This window comes from Oryza sativa, chromosome 7 (assembly GCF_034140825.1).
Source record: "Oryza sativa Japonica Group chromosome 7, ASM3414082v1".
NCBI classification, from domain to species: Eukaryota; Viridiplantae; Streptophyta; class Magnoliopsida; order Poales; family Poaceae; genus Oryza; species Oryza sativa.
In genome coordinates, this window is record NC_089041.1 from 15,081,623 (window position 1) to 15,095,890 (window position 14,268).

A 14,268-nucleotide genomic window follows, 5' to 3' on the forward strand; every position below is an offset into this window, starting at 1 on the left:
CATTTAAGATATTGTCATCCACCCGGCTTTCCTGAGCCAGAGCTTCATGCAACACATGATCAATATCAAAAATATCTAGCCATTCAATCTCTTTTTAATAGAATCAAGCAACCCATTATATGCAATGTCGGCCAAATCCTTTTCAATTGTATTTAAACTAAAACATCGGCTTTTAGCATCTCTAAACCTCTCAATATAATCAATGACATATTCATCGTGTTTGTTCCTAACCGATGTTAAATTAGACAACCTAAGCTCAGTTTCACTAGTGTAAAAATAATCATGGAATTTTTGTTCTAATTGAGCCCAAGTATAAATAGAATTTGCTGGCAAAGAAGTAAACCAAGTAAAAGCAGTATCAGACAAAGATAAAGAAAACAAATGCACTTTGAGAACATCTTTAATACTAGCTTCGCCACATTGTGCAAGGAACTAGCCTATATGTTCCCAAGTAGTCCTATTATCCTCACCACTAAAGTTAGTGAATTCGGGAACTCTATAACCACGAGGATATGGGACATTATCATAATAATCAGGATACGACTTTTGCTAAACCCTAGCACGATTCCTTACCTCAATTCCGAAATTTTCCCTGATAATATTCCTAATCCGATCCTCCATAGTTTCAGGCCTTGGTTGTGGATTTGATGGCCTAGGAATAGGTGTTTGTGGCGGCCAAGGAATCGAAGAACCGTCGGTTGTCCGAGAGAATATGATTATACTGGCCATAATGCGTGTTTTGTACCAATCCATATACTTGATGATTTTGGACTGGCTCATAACAATTGTTGGCATAAATAGCATGGGTATGTGGAATAGCATGACTAACAGTATTAACAGGTGATGAATAATAATTAAAGTTAGTATTGCTAGTCGTGGTATGAAAACATGGAGAAATTTCTAAGGAACCGTTTTGACCGGCCACCTGGTCGGCCGGTCAGTCCAGTGGTCAGTGGTGCGGTCAGACCGGCCACAGGAAGCCCGATCTGGCCAAGATAGGGCATGGTCTGACCGGCTATGGTGGGCACGGTCTGACCGGCATAGTACATAGTCTGACCGGCCATGGTGGGCACAGTCTGACCAGCATAGGGTGTGGTTTGACCTGTGTCACGACCGGTCATACCGTCAGCTAGGTTTTGCATATAGCCGATTCCTGTGCAATCGGCTGTATAAACACCCATTGATCCATCCATAGCATTATAAGCATATTGTATAGCAGCAAAACTAGAAGTAGCAATGCATCTACACAACGATCATTAACTTTTTGAATAGCAAGGGATGGGTTGGATGAATCGGAGGTTACATTTGGTGAAACTATGACTTGAGGTAGCAGGACGTTTCTTTTCACGACGCCTTGATCAGTCCTAATGTATTGTGCAAGATATATATTCCTTCTTCCACACCGCCATTTGTTCTTCAAATTACTGCAGCTGCTCCTCGTCCAAATCCTAATGTATTGTGCAAGATATATGACTTGATCAGTCATAATGTATTGTGCAAGATATATATTCCTTCTTCCACACCGCCATTTGTTCTTCAAATTACTGCAGCTGCTCCTTGTCCAAATCCTGCTTAGTAAGCTTATTGATCTCATTCCCGCTCGCTATAGTTGATGAAGAAATTACTTGATTAATTTCGGCCATATAGCTCATCGCCGAAACTTTTAACCGAATAAATTGTTATACGGTCTTGATTTCTTGATATGTTACTTTACTTAGCCAATTTTGTCAAACAAACTAGCTTTGTTGATTGCTACAGGATATTTGGTACTGTAGCAAATATAAAAAAATCAACCGATCTTAAATTAGATCGGCTGCTATGTTTTTTTTTTTCCTTTTTTTGGGTATGTGGGCAGTAACAGATCGGCTTTGATAGCGTGATCTCTGTTTTTTTTCCTTTTTACTAGGTGACCGTGTGCGTTGATGCTGCTGCTTCTGGCTTCTGGCGTGCACGCGTATGCAGTTGTAGATCGATACGGCTTCCGCCGGCTTGATGGATGGCCAGAAGACGCCGAATAGCACGATCGGGCGACGGCAGCAGTGTATAGATTGATTTCGGCCACACGGCCGAAACAGTCGTCTCGATGAGACAATGCGCAAATTGCAAATTCGGCTACTCTAAAGCCGAATAGATCTCTTTCCAGTGGAGTCGTCAAAAATCGTGTTGGCAACTTTTTGTGACAAGTCGACAAGCACGATCACAGCACCTAAATGCCTTGCGGTGGTACGGAGTCCCCAACCACCTCGATTTAGCTAAAAACCCATATCAAGATGGGTTATGTAGAAAACAGCTAAACCGGCTAGCGGAGCCAATTTAGAGATTAAAATCAGCCTCTAGACCGATTTAGATCGATACGAGGATAACTACCTGTCTCGTGAGCAAACGGAAGGTTTTCAGGACAAACCTACAAAGAAATATCGCACTCTCACAACGGCGGCGGACGATTACCTCGCAAATCGATAAAGATGGACTAAAACTAAGATAAAGTAAAAAAACAAGGCTAAAAAGTAAAGATAAATGAAAAGCGATTAAAGTAGATTGTGTGTTGTGTTGTTTACAATTGAACCGGTGTTGTCCCTTATATAGGGGTTGGTCTTGCTCTCTACATGCCCTCCTCCACGTCCAACTCGGGTTAGACACCAAAGTAAACCCAAAACATAGCCTCTCGAGTAAGGAAACCCGAGACCCGACGAAAACAGACTCGGGCTCGGACTCTGACGGTCTGACCGGCCACATACCCATGGTCAGACCGGCCCTACTAGCCGGTCAGACCAGCCACACATCTACGGTCTGACCGGCCCTATGAAGGAAACCCGACACTTTTCAAACTTTAGTAATTTTCCCCTATTTTGTCCATAGGTGTCAAATTTGGGTGTAAACATTTTTACACATGACTAGTTCAGATACACAGAAGATTAATTAGGCTCAATCATTTACAATGGTCGATGAGATTATTCGGTCATGGAAGAATCTAGGCATCATGGGCCGTGTTTGGAAATAAAATTGGATTCGGCTCTTTTATATCTGTGTGGAAACTTGATAGGAGTTAAATGCTTTTCTCGAGGGGCAGTAATTGGTAATAGAACTGGAAAGCAAAGCATATGTGTTGGATAAAAGATGTAGGTGCGACGAACGTGAAATTATCAATTATTTTCTAAAGTAGCTTAGGTTGGAATTTTATTTACTATTACTACTCTCTCCGTCCCATAATAAGCAGTTGTGGGTTTCAGTGATCAACTTTGACCATCCGTTTTATTTGAAATATTTTTATAATTAGTATTTTTATTGTTACTAGATGATAAAATATGAATAGTACTTTATGCGTGAATTAACTTCTAATTTTTTTATATAAATTTTTCAAATAATACGGACGGTCAAACATTGTGCACGAAAACTTATGGCTGCTCTTATAGTGGGACGGAGGAGTAGTTTATAGTTGTTGTCGAATAGACAACTGCGTCACGTCGAAAGACGTGGTTCTCTCAAGAGTGGATGGGAAATAAAAGAACAATTGTATTACTTTGTTCAGAATTTTTTTTGATCCCCCTATTACATGGCCCTAGGGGGCTATTTATAGCCCCATTATAGGTTACTACTGTTAGGGTTTAGATTATACAGAGGAATTTACATGATTACCCTTATGATAGGGACATTATCGAGGGCACACTGTGTCCTTTACACATACGGCCCCTACAGGGCTTAAATGGCTCGGCCCATCTATCTGGCGAAATCCCCTGAGGACGTAGCGGCCCGCTAGGCCTCCCGACAACGAGGTTCGGTACTCTGGCGAAACCCGTGCCCGTGTGCCTAGGCTTTCGCCGCATCATCTTCGCCCGTGCGGCCTTCTGTCAAGGACTCCACCCGGTGAAGCTGGTGTAACCCAAGCCACGGCTTTCGCCCATATGACTTTATTCTCAACCTTCGCCGCCTGCCTCTGGAGTGAGCCTGTTGCCTGAGTCTTTTGGTTTCGGCAGGTTCGGCCGAAGGCCGTCCGTGGTAAGCCTCCAACAAGCCCCTCACGGGCAAGGGTGAGTAGGGAGCTTCGGCCGAGACCGTGCAAATCGAATGGTATACCAAGAGGCGCCCCCTTTCGGCCGATGTTCCAGCCGAAATCCATGACGTAGTCCTGCGAAATAAATGACTTGTTTTCATGTTTACAAAAAATTCTTGAGAAAATTCATTTCCCCCGTTTGTTACAAAATGTCGAAAGGGTTAGCTTATCTTTTTCGTTACTAAGAATAGTAATGGGCCCCGTGGGCCTCTCCTTTCTTGCAATCGGCTTTTCACTGTTCGGCTCTGGCCCAATGGGAATTTACCGTTTCGTCTGCTCCTAGACACGTGTCAGGATTTAATTGGTTGGCAGGCTACGGTCTCGCGACGGGGTTATATAACCCCGGGTCAGCTTGCTACTTTCTCCCCCCCCACTCTTCACTTTTTACCGCTTAACCCGCTCCACGCTCTCTTCATTTGCTTGCCTCTTAGCTCCTTCGCCACCGCTGTGCTCTTTGCCTTTCAGCTAATTTTCTCTTTCCTTGGCCGCGAGCCTGATGGCTCCTCGTTAGCCCACCAAAGCCGGGCCAACTAGCGAAGACCCTAGCGGCCTTGGCGAAGGGTGATTGTGTTTCCTTGGCAAATCGCTCGTCAAGGAGGCCGACTTAGCCGAGTTGGTTTCCTTCGGTGCTCTTGTGGAGGGCCAAGGATCGTGTGGGGGTGAAGCCGTTGTCCCTTCGCCCAGTGATGGGCGAACGGTTGTCTTTGCAGCCTACTTCGCCGCCGGGCTTCGTCTGCCATGTGACGATTTCTTGTCGTCTGTGCTTGCGACGTACAATGTTAGGCTTCCCCAGCTTAGTCCATTGGCATTCCCGAAGCTGGCGGTTTTCGCCTGGATGTGTCGAACCTGTGGGTTCGCTCCCGCCGCCGAGCTGTTCGCCGTTCTATTTACGGCATGCGCCAAGACCAAGGATGTGGAGACGCCGGCTGGACCAAGAAAAACTGTTTTCGACTGCGTGAACTTCATGCTGCGGCCGGAACGCTCAGACGCTTGGCCGGTGCCTGCGTCGATGAACAAGTGGGAGAAACTGGATGCAGAAGTAGTTCTACATCGCCAACCCTTACCCCGCCGAAGATGCCAAGGCGAACTGGCTCCATTTCTAGCGTTCCGCCGTCTCCATCATCGCGAAGCCAAATGTGGAGATCGATGGGACCCTCGAGTCCCGGCTCATACTCCTCCGCAAGGTCGCACAGTGGCTAAGCACCCGGGACCTTTGTGAGGAGTTTTGCCTCCTTCGGATCTCCCCCCTCGCCTGTGTCTGGGACGTTTCTGTGAACGAGGGCGAAGAAGTTTTCGGGCTTCCCTGCCTTGCTCTCCCCGCCGGGGTTGAAAGTGAGTTTTTGCTTTCGCTCTTAGCCGTATACTTCCTTTATGGAAATGTGCTTCAGGCTAAATAGTCGTTTTCGTTTTGCTTTTTCGCAGCCCGGACCTGGGAAGACGCCGAAATGGAGGCGTCGAAGATGATAGGGGCCCTAACGACGGCCGAATTCGCTCGCTTGCTTCAGCGCCAAACCGACGGCCGGGTGAACCGGGTTCATGCTGGCGAATTGCCAGGTCGGTCGAACCCCTCCAGGGCCGGGGATGACGAAGTCGGTACCTCGAAGAAACGCAAGCGTGCGGTCGCGAAGGGTGGCCAGATTCGAACTCGTCTCGGCGCGAAAGGTACGGTTGACGGTGACGGGGAGGAGGAGGAAGAGGAAGAAGGGGAGGCTGGATCTGAGGATGATGGGTCCCACGGCTACTCCACTAGTCCGACTCCTGCGAAATCTAGAGCAGGTTCTCACGTTTCGCCTACGTGTCCGCAAGACATTTGTCACGCCCAGAAATTCACGAACCAGAATTTCTAAGCTGAATGTGCATTAAACCCCTGTCCAGGATCAGCCAGGGTACACAAACGACAATTGTTGACATACAGATCCACATCTTACAAAAATTTAAAAGATTACAAATGCAGCGGAAAAGATAAAAGCGAGCTAAGCCTGAAGACTTGACTCCTGCAGCAAGGCGACTCCATTCCATAGGCATCCTTGACGGCAGCGACGAAGCCAACTTCTTCGAGACATCTTCAACTGAGAAGGACTTCAACTCTGGTGTGGGGGAAAAGAGAGCAAGACTGAGTACTACCCACTGTACTCAGCAAGTCATACCGGAAGAGAAGGTATGATGCAGGATATATCCAAGGGAGGCTAAAGGCTCATTTGCATAAAGCTAGCATTTAACAGCAGTAGTTGAAAGCAATAAAACAGTTGTAGTAATTAATCAGTATTAACCAATCACTGTCCAACGCTACACCACGTTGCAACAGGCCCAACCAACCACCTGAACTACACCAGTTCATTAGCTAACTAGCGGTGAGACTAATCACGGTGAATCTGGTCGACCGCCCATAACCGCGGGCACGGCGATTCGAATAGTTTTACTCTGATTAGAGGTGTACAACTGTACCCACAAGACACAGCCCCACGACACGTTTCCGTGCGCCGACATGCCACCACGACATACCGGAAAGAGGCCGTGATAGGACCCTTCGCATAACCCCCTCTAACCAATCGCACCACACCTTAGGGTTCGCCCCCGTCCCTATCAGGCAACGGGCAGCCCCCCTTTCGTGCAGCGGTGAATCCGGAAGCCGATCAACCGGACACCCCGGCCGACCCAACTCCATCACGCCCACCCTCACCTGGGTACGTCGGCTAGAGGAAAGCTACACTACAAGCCCAGCCGTTGCCCACGCTGACTTGTGGTAAGTACGATAAGTTCTTCCAGGGCATCCCGCGAACCGGTCCTTTATCGCCATGGGCACTACTAGCAAAACCATGCACCCACAGCCTACCATGTAGTGTATTTTAATTAACTAACACCATTGCGGCGACACTAATCCAAAGCTATGCCAATAATCAAAGTCCATGCATTAATGTGATTCCCCTTTTGTGTACTAGTAGAACTAAGCATGGCTAAGCATCTCCTATACCAACATCTAGTCATTTTAGTACCCAAGTTATCAATGGCGTAAGGGAAACAACATATAGCTGAGTAATAGGACCCATCCCACATGATATTGTAAAACAATGCAATTTTTAATAGAAATCCGCGAGAACCTTGAGAGGATCTCGAGAGACGAGGAAGCCGCTGCTGCCAACACCAGACGAGACCCTGGGCTGTCGGAATCGGCCGCCGGGCACGAGGGCGAAGACGACAGAGGCCAAGACCACCCTGAGGTGTGAGGCCCTTCGCCCTCGTGTGCTATCTTTTTTTTTATTCTATTGTAGCCCTTTCGGGCTTTTTGGTAGTCTAGCTTTGTATATAAGCTCTTTGCATGTTCGGCCTTGGGCCGCTTTCACCTTGTAATCACTATGAACTCTATTCTACTGATGAAACATTATCCTTTCGCTGATCTACTTGTTTCGTTGGAAAGTGGTATTGATCTCGTCTATATTTCCCCTTTTTTTGCACTTTTTCTTTTGTGCTTTACTAGCAGGCTTGTGGCCGAAAGGTATGCGTTCGACCTCTAGCTAAAAATCGGCGAAACAAGAACGAGAAATTCATGGCGGTGAAAGGCCTACTGAAGATTAAGTGTCCCTTTCGGCTTGTTTACCGTAAGATGTTGATTAATGGTAACAGTTATAAGGTTGTAAATGTTGTTGAATGGATGCGTGTACATCCAGCCGAACCCTAGAGGACTATGATCACTATCGTGTGTCATGTCGTGAAGATAGCTCGAGCTTCTGGCGAAACTTTAAGAGATCGGTTCATCAAGAGGCAATCGCTCGTCGCCATTATAGTTTAGTTTGTGTTTGGCCTCCGTCCCATTTGATGGTTGTATACGATATCAGTAGTGACGACGAATCTAGTTCGCCGGTTTGTAACGTAAACGAGGATGAAGGTACAAACGATGAAGCAATCTATTTGTCATGTTTGTTAATTATAAATACAACACATTGGTTGTAATTCGACATTCTTGTGATTTTTTGGACATACCTTTATGCCATGGTTCACATAGTCACGGTCGTGCTTTCGTTAGGTCGAAACATGTCGGCCCCTTTGCGTGCTATGGTGAAAAGCTATGTTTATTTTGCAGCTTTGCTCTTCCATTTTCGGCTTGTGGCAGGCGTGCTATCGAGCATCGTGGCCTATGCGTGAGTCGAATATAACGTTGTTTTGACTTTTGTATTCAAAATTCAAGCTCTCGCGGTTTCGACGTTCGGTGAGCCATGCTTCGATCGATTCGTTTCGCCCCTCTGGCATTTTCGCTGTTCAGGCGTTTGCCTTGGGGTTTTTTGATCAGGCGTTTGCCTTGGGGTTTTTCCACGAAAATTTCACTCACAGAGAAAGAATGAAAATGAAAAAGACACAAGGATTTTATACTGGTTCGGGCCTCCAAGTTGGATAATAACCCTACATCCAGTTTGCCTCTCCCTCTTTTTTTTTCTTTTTTATTTTCGTCTTTTTTTTGCTTTTTGTGCCGAATGGCTTACATCATATGTACATTTTTACAAGTTGGTGAATGGGGTGCCACCCCTTCTAGACATAAAAACGCTTTAGGGAAGAAGCGTTCCAGGAGTGGTCAAACTCTTCACCTTGTAGTGTCGCCAAGCGAAAGGAGCCCGTCCTGGTCCTGTGCTTGATGAGATATGGCTCTTCCCATTTTGACTCAAATTTCCCGACTGCCACTGGGTTCGCATTCTTCCTTAGGACGAGATGGCTGGGCAGTAGCTCTGTCGGTCGAACCTTTTTGTTGTAAGTTGCCGAAGTGCTTGTGGCATATTTGCGCATATGTTCTAGAGCTTCGACTCTCACCCCCTCGAGGAGTTTGAGTGACACCTCGCGCCCTTCTTCGCCTCCAGAGAACATCACCCTTGGCGAATTAGCCCCTATCTCTGTTAGGGTCATTGCTTCATCGCCATAGATAAGCATGAACGGGTTGAACTTGGTTGGCCTTGTGGGGGTCGTACGAAGGGCCCAGAGAACAGATAGCATTTCGTCCGGCAATTTACCATTCGCTGCCCCCTCAAGCCTTTTCTTTAGCGCCTCTAGGATCTTACCATTTGCGCGTTCGGCCACCCCATTTGACTGTGGGTGCGCAACCGAAGCGAACCTGATTTCCAGGTTTAGCCCTTTGCACATCTCATTGAACTTGTCAGAGTCGAATTGCTTGCCGTTGTCGGTGATGAATTCTTTTGGTATTCCGAAATGGCAAACAATGTTTTTCCTCACAAACTTCTGTACAGCTGCCGAAGTGATCACGCCGAGTGGTTCGGCCTCGATCCATCGGGAGAAGTATTCGATTGCTACAATCGTGAACTTGTAACCGTTTCGCGCCATAGGGAACAGGCCAATGATGTCTAGCCCCCATCTGGCGAAAGGCCAGATTGGTGCGATAGGCTGCTGCTCATATTGGGGGGTAGTTTGGCTTTGACTATGCCGCAGACAGCTTTCGCACTTCTTGGCTTGCTCAACACAGACTTTCAGCACGGTGGGCCAATACACACCCTATCAAAATACTTTGGAGGCCACTGTTCTTGCGGCCTGGTGTGCGCCGCAGAGCCCCTGGTATATTTCCTTCGCCATTTCTTCACCTTCGGCAAAGGAGATGCAGCGAAGCAAGGGTTGAAGCACCCCGGAGCGATATAGCTGGCCCGAGACTAACTTATATTTTACGGCTCTGAGCTGTAGGCGCTCCGCTTTTGCTTCATCCTCCGAAAGCCAACCATTCTTGAGGTATTTAATTTTACGAACGGGGTTCGCCAGTCCTCTGGGTCTTCCCCTAGCTCTACCTGGTCGATTGCCATGATGTCTAGGATCTCCACAGGCACACTTGGTGCGTATAGGACCTCAAAAATGGTGCCTGGCGAATACGGGCCTCCACAAGCAGCAGATTTCGCCAGGGCGTCTGCTTCCTCATTCTGGCCTCTAGGTAAGTGTTTGACCGTTATGCTGGCGAAGCACTTTTCCATAGATCGAATAGCCTCTAGATACCTCTTCATCCCCTCTTCTTTTGCCTCAAAGGATTTGTCAACATGACTTGCCACCAATTTGGAGTCAGTTCGGACGAGCAAGCGTCGAACCCCCATAGCTTTCGCCTTTTTTAGGCCCAACAGCATAGCTTCGTACTCTGCCGCATTATTGGTTGTGTCGAACTGTAGCCTTGCGGCGTACCGAATCGGCACGCCGCCTGGCGAAGTGAGTACCGCCGCAGCGCCCGCCCTCTTGTGCGACCACGAGCCATTGGAGTACATCACCCAAGGTTGTTCAACGGGCTCAGGTTCAGGGGCGAATGGCGGTGTCCATTCAGCCACGATGTCGGCTAGGATTTGGGACTTGATGGCAGTGCGGGCGACAAAATGCAAGTCGAAGGGAGATAACTCCGCCGCCCACTTTCTGAGCCAGCCAGTAATTTCCTTGCCCCGAAGCACTTCGCCCAAAGGATACTGCGATGGCACCGTGACTTTGTGGGCCTAAAAGTAGTGTTTAAGCTTGCGCGAAGCCATCAGTAGGGCGTAAGCAAGCTTCTCCATTTCGATGTATCGTATCTTCGCCCCTTGCAAAGCTTCGGAAACAAAATACACTGGTTTCTAGCCTGACTCTGTTTCTTGAACGAGGGCTGCACTGACTGCCACCGGTGAAGCTGCTAGGTAGAGTAGCAGTTCGCTTCCCGGTGCTGGGCTGACCAAAGCAGGTGGGCTCTACAGATATTGCTTCAGCTCGTCGAACGCTGCTTGGCATTCGGGTGTCCAGGTGAACTTTCCCGTGCCCCGGAGGGTCTTGAAGAAAGGCAAGCCTCTTTCGGCCGCTTTCGAGAGGAATCGACTGAGTGCCGCAATTCGGCCCGCGAGCTTTTGTACTTCGCGTACGCTCGATAGGGGCTTCATTTGCTGAATAGCATCGATTTTCTCGGGGTTCACCTCGATACCCCTTTCAGAAACATGAAAACCCAACAACTTGCCCGCGCGAATACCAAAAATACACTTCTCAGGATTTAATTTCATACCCGCCGCGCGTAAGTTGTCGAAAGTCTCCTGCAAGTCGGACGCATGGTCGAAAGCCTTGTGGCTTTTTACGACGATATCGTCGACATAAGCCTCCACATTTTGCCCCAGTTGCTTGTAAAAGACCTTGTACACTAGCTTGGCGAAGGTTGCCCCGGCGTTCCTCAGGCCGAAAGGCATCCTGAGGTGGCAAAAGGTGCCGAACGGTGTGATGAAGGCTGTCTTGGGGATGTCGGCCGGATTCATGTGGATCTGGTGGTAGCCGGAGTATGCATCCAAAAAATTCATGAGTTCGCAGCCAGCTGTCGAGTCCACGAGCTGGTCGATCTACGGTAAGAGGAAATCGTCCATCGGGCACGCCTTGTTGAGGTCTGTGAAGTCGACATACATGCGCCATTTTCTGTTTGATTTCTACACCAGTACCGGATTCGCCAGTCACTCGGGTGGTCGATCTCCTGGATCACCCCAGCCTTGAGCAGCTTTTGCACTTCGGCTTTCGTTGCTTCTTGGCGATCTGCGGACATCTTGCGCAGCTTCTGTTTCCTTGGCTTAGCATCCGGTTTGACCGCCAGATGATGCATGATGAGGTCTGTCGAAACACCTCCCACCTCGTCGGGGCCCCAGGCGAAGATATCAATGTTTTTCTTGATCACCTCAAGGATGCTGTCAGCTTCTCTTTCGCCCATGTCAGCCCCAGCGATACAAGTCTTTTGGGATCGGCATCGTCGACCTGCACCTTGATTACCCTGCCGTGAGGGGCGGGCTTCGGCGCATGCTTCGACCGGTCATATAGTTCGACCTCAACATTGTGCACTGCTCTGTTGATTGCGGCCAAGTCGCCATTTGACGTGGCCGAAGGTTGAAACCCCTTGACCACGATCACTCCTGCAGGGCTAGGCATCTTGAGCTTGAGATAATTGTGGTGGGAGATGGCTTCGAATTTGTTCAAGGTTGCGCGGCCGAAGATGGCGTTATAGTTGTATGGGATGTCGACAACGTCGAACAGTATTTGCTCTTCACGCCTGTTTTCACCTATGCCGAAAGCTACCACCAATTGTGCTTGGCCTTAGACTTGAACTACTTCTCCGTCAAAGCCACGAAGCGAGGACGGTGCTTGGGTGAGGGCTAGGGTATGCAATCCCATCTTGGCATATGCTTTGGCGAAGATGACGTCAGCCGAACTTCCTCCGTCGACCAGGATTCGCCGAACTTCGAAGCCAGCTACCTTAGCCGAGATCACCAAGGGGTCTTGATGTGGGAACAACACTCTTTCGACATCTTCTGGCCCGAAAGAAATCTGCTGGTTCAAGTATCGCGAGGCCCCTTCACCTGCCGAAGTGATGTTGAGCACCATTCGCAGCTGCATCTTCTTTTGCCATTTTGACAGTTGATTTGGTGGGTCAGCCCTTGTAATCACTTGGATTACTCTGCGTTGCACATCATGGCGTTGTTCGGCCGGGGGTGCTTGTTCTTGGACAGCTTCGTGAGGTGCTTCGACGGCTGCTCCTTGCTGCGTCCTCGGATCTTGCACGCTGCCACGCTGCCGAATGTTTCGGCATTGCTCGGTGGTGTACGAAGAGCGTCCATGGAATGCGCAGTAAAGGTCTTTTCTGACCTTCTTGCGAACGGACTGCTGATGGCTGCTTGCTTGCTGGGCGTCGAATTTCTTGCGGAGGGCCTGAACTTCTTCGACAGCCATCACGGCCTTGCCTGCACGATCGGTTCTGAATTTTCTCCAAGTCATGGGAGCTTGACTTGGTCTTGGCGGTTGTCCTTGGATCGGCGGCTGAGACTGGCGAACGGCGAGAGGAGCCGGTTCGGCGGCCTGCGCTTGTACTTGGGCTTGAGCAGCGGCGACTGAGGCCTTATCGTACTCGGCTTATATTGCTTGTCGTCGCTTGGAATCCTCTTCACCCCTTACGTATCTGTCAATGATATGAAGCAGGTGCTCGAGTGTCTGTGGCTCCTTGTTAGCGATTTTTCTTGTGAGTTCGCCCTTGAGCAGTCCAGCCGAAGCGGTGTTGATGACAAATGCTTCGATTATGTCCTGAACTTGGCATTGGGCTTGCGAGAAGCGACGCATGTACTCCCTTATGGACTTCCCCGGCCTTTGGCGAATGCCGAGTAGATGTTGTTGCGTCTTCGGCTCCTCATAGGTGCCTCGAAAGTTAAGGACAAAAACATCGTGCAATTGCTCCCATGAGTAAATGCTATTAGCTGGTAAATTGAAGAAGCAAGAACGGGCGATGCCGCCTAGAGTGAGATGTATTACCTTTGCCTTCGTATTTTCGTCGCCATGAGCGGCTTCGATCGTGGATTCGTAGATGGATATGAACTCTTTTGGGTCTGTTTCGCCCGGGTATCGCGGAACAGGCGGGAACTTGAACTGGGGTGGTATTGGACGAATCTTGATTCCCCCATTCAGCGGCAGCCCCTTTTCGCCCCCTGCCTTGCTCACGGCACCTTACTGTAGAGGCCCATTTGGATATGGCGTGGCGAAGGGCGAAGTCATGGCTTGCGCGTGCGGTTGGGCTACAGTGTTCGGCTGCCCGGCCCCGAACGGTGACGCTTGGTGCGCCGCCATGGATGGATCGAATGAAGGCTGGGCCCATGCCATGGCGACCTGGTTCGGTGTCTGATTCGTTCCGAAGCCTGGTGTCGGTGCCTGTGGTCGAATGGTTGGTGCTTGAGTGGCGTTGCCGAAGTCGAATTGCGGTCCTTAACTCCATGGCGAAGCCCCTGGACCAGGCAGGTTCGATGGTAGCCAACTGGGTGCACCTTGACTTGTGTTCCCCTCCGGTTGGGCTGAAGGGGTTACTTCTGGAGTGTTGTGGGGTTGGTTGAGCTGCTGAAGAAAAGCCTGAAGCTGCGCTTGCAAAGCTGAAGCTCCTTCGGCCATTGCTTGCGACATTTGTCCGGTGAAGTACGCTGGTGCTTGCATGACTTGAATCGGCGCTTGCGGGTAGACCTGGGGTGGGATGTAACCTGCCGAATACTGGAGAATGGGGGCCGAGGCGACCTTGGCTTGCCGGGTCGCTTGGTATGCCTGCTGCTGCTCTTGCATTTGGCGAAGCATGTCCAGGAATCGCGCCATGTTCTGACGCACGGCCCCCATGTCAGCTTCGGCTTGCGCTTTGAGGTTGGAGTTGACTTGCGCGGCGGTGAGCGCGGTCGGAGCTTCAGCCTACCGCGGCGAAGCAGCTTGGGGCACCATCGGTTGACTTGTCGAAA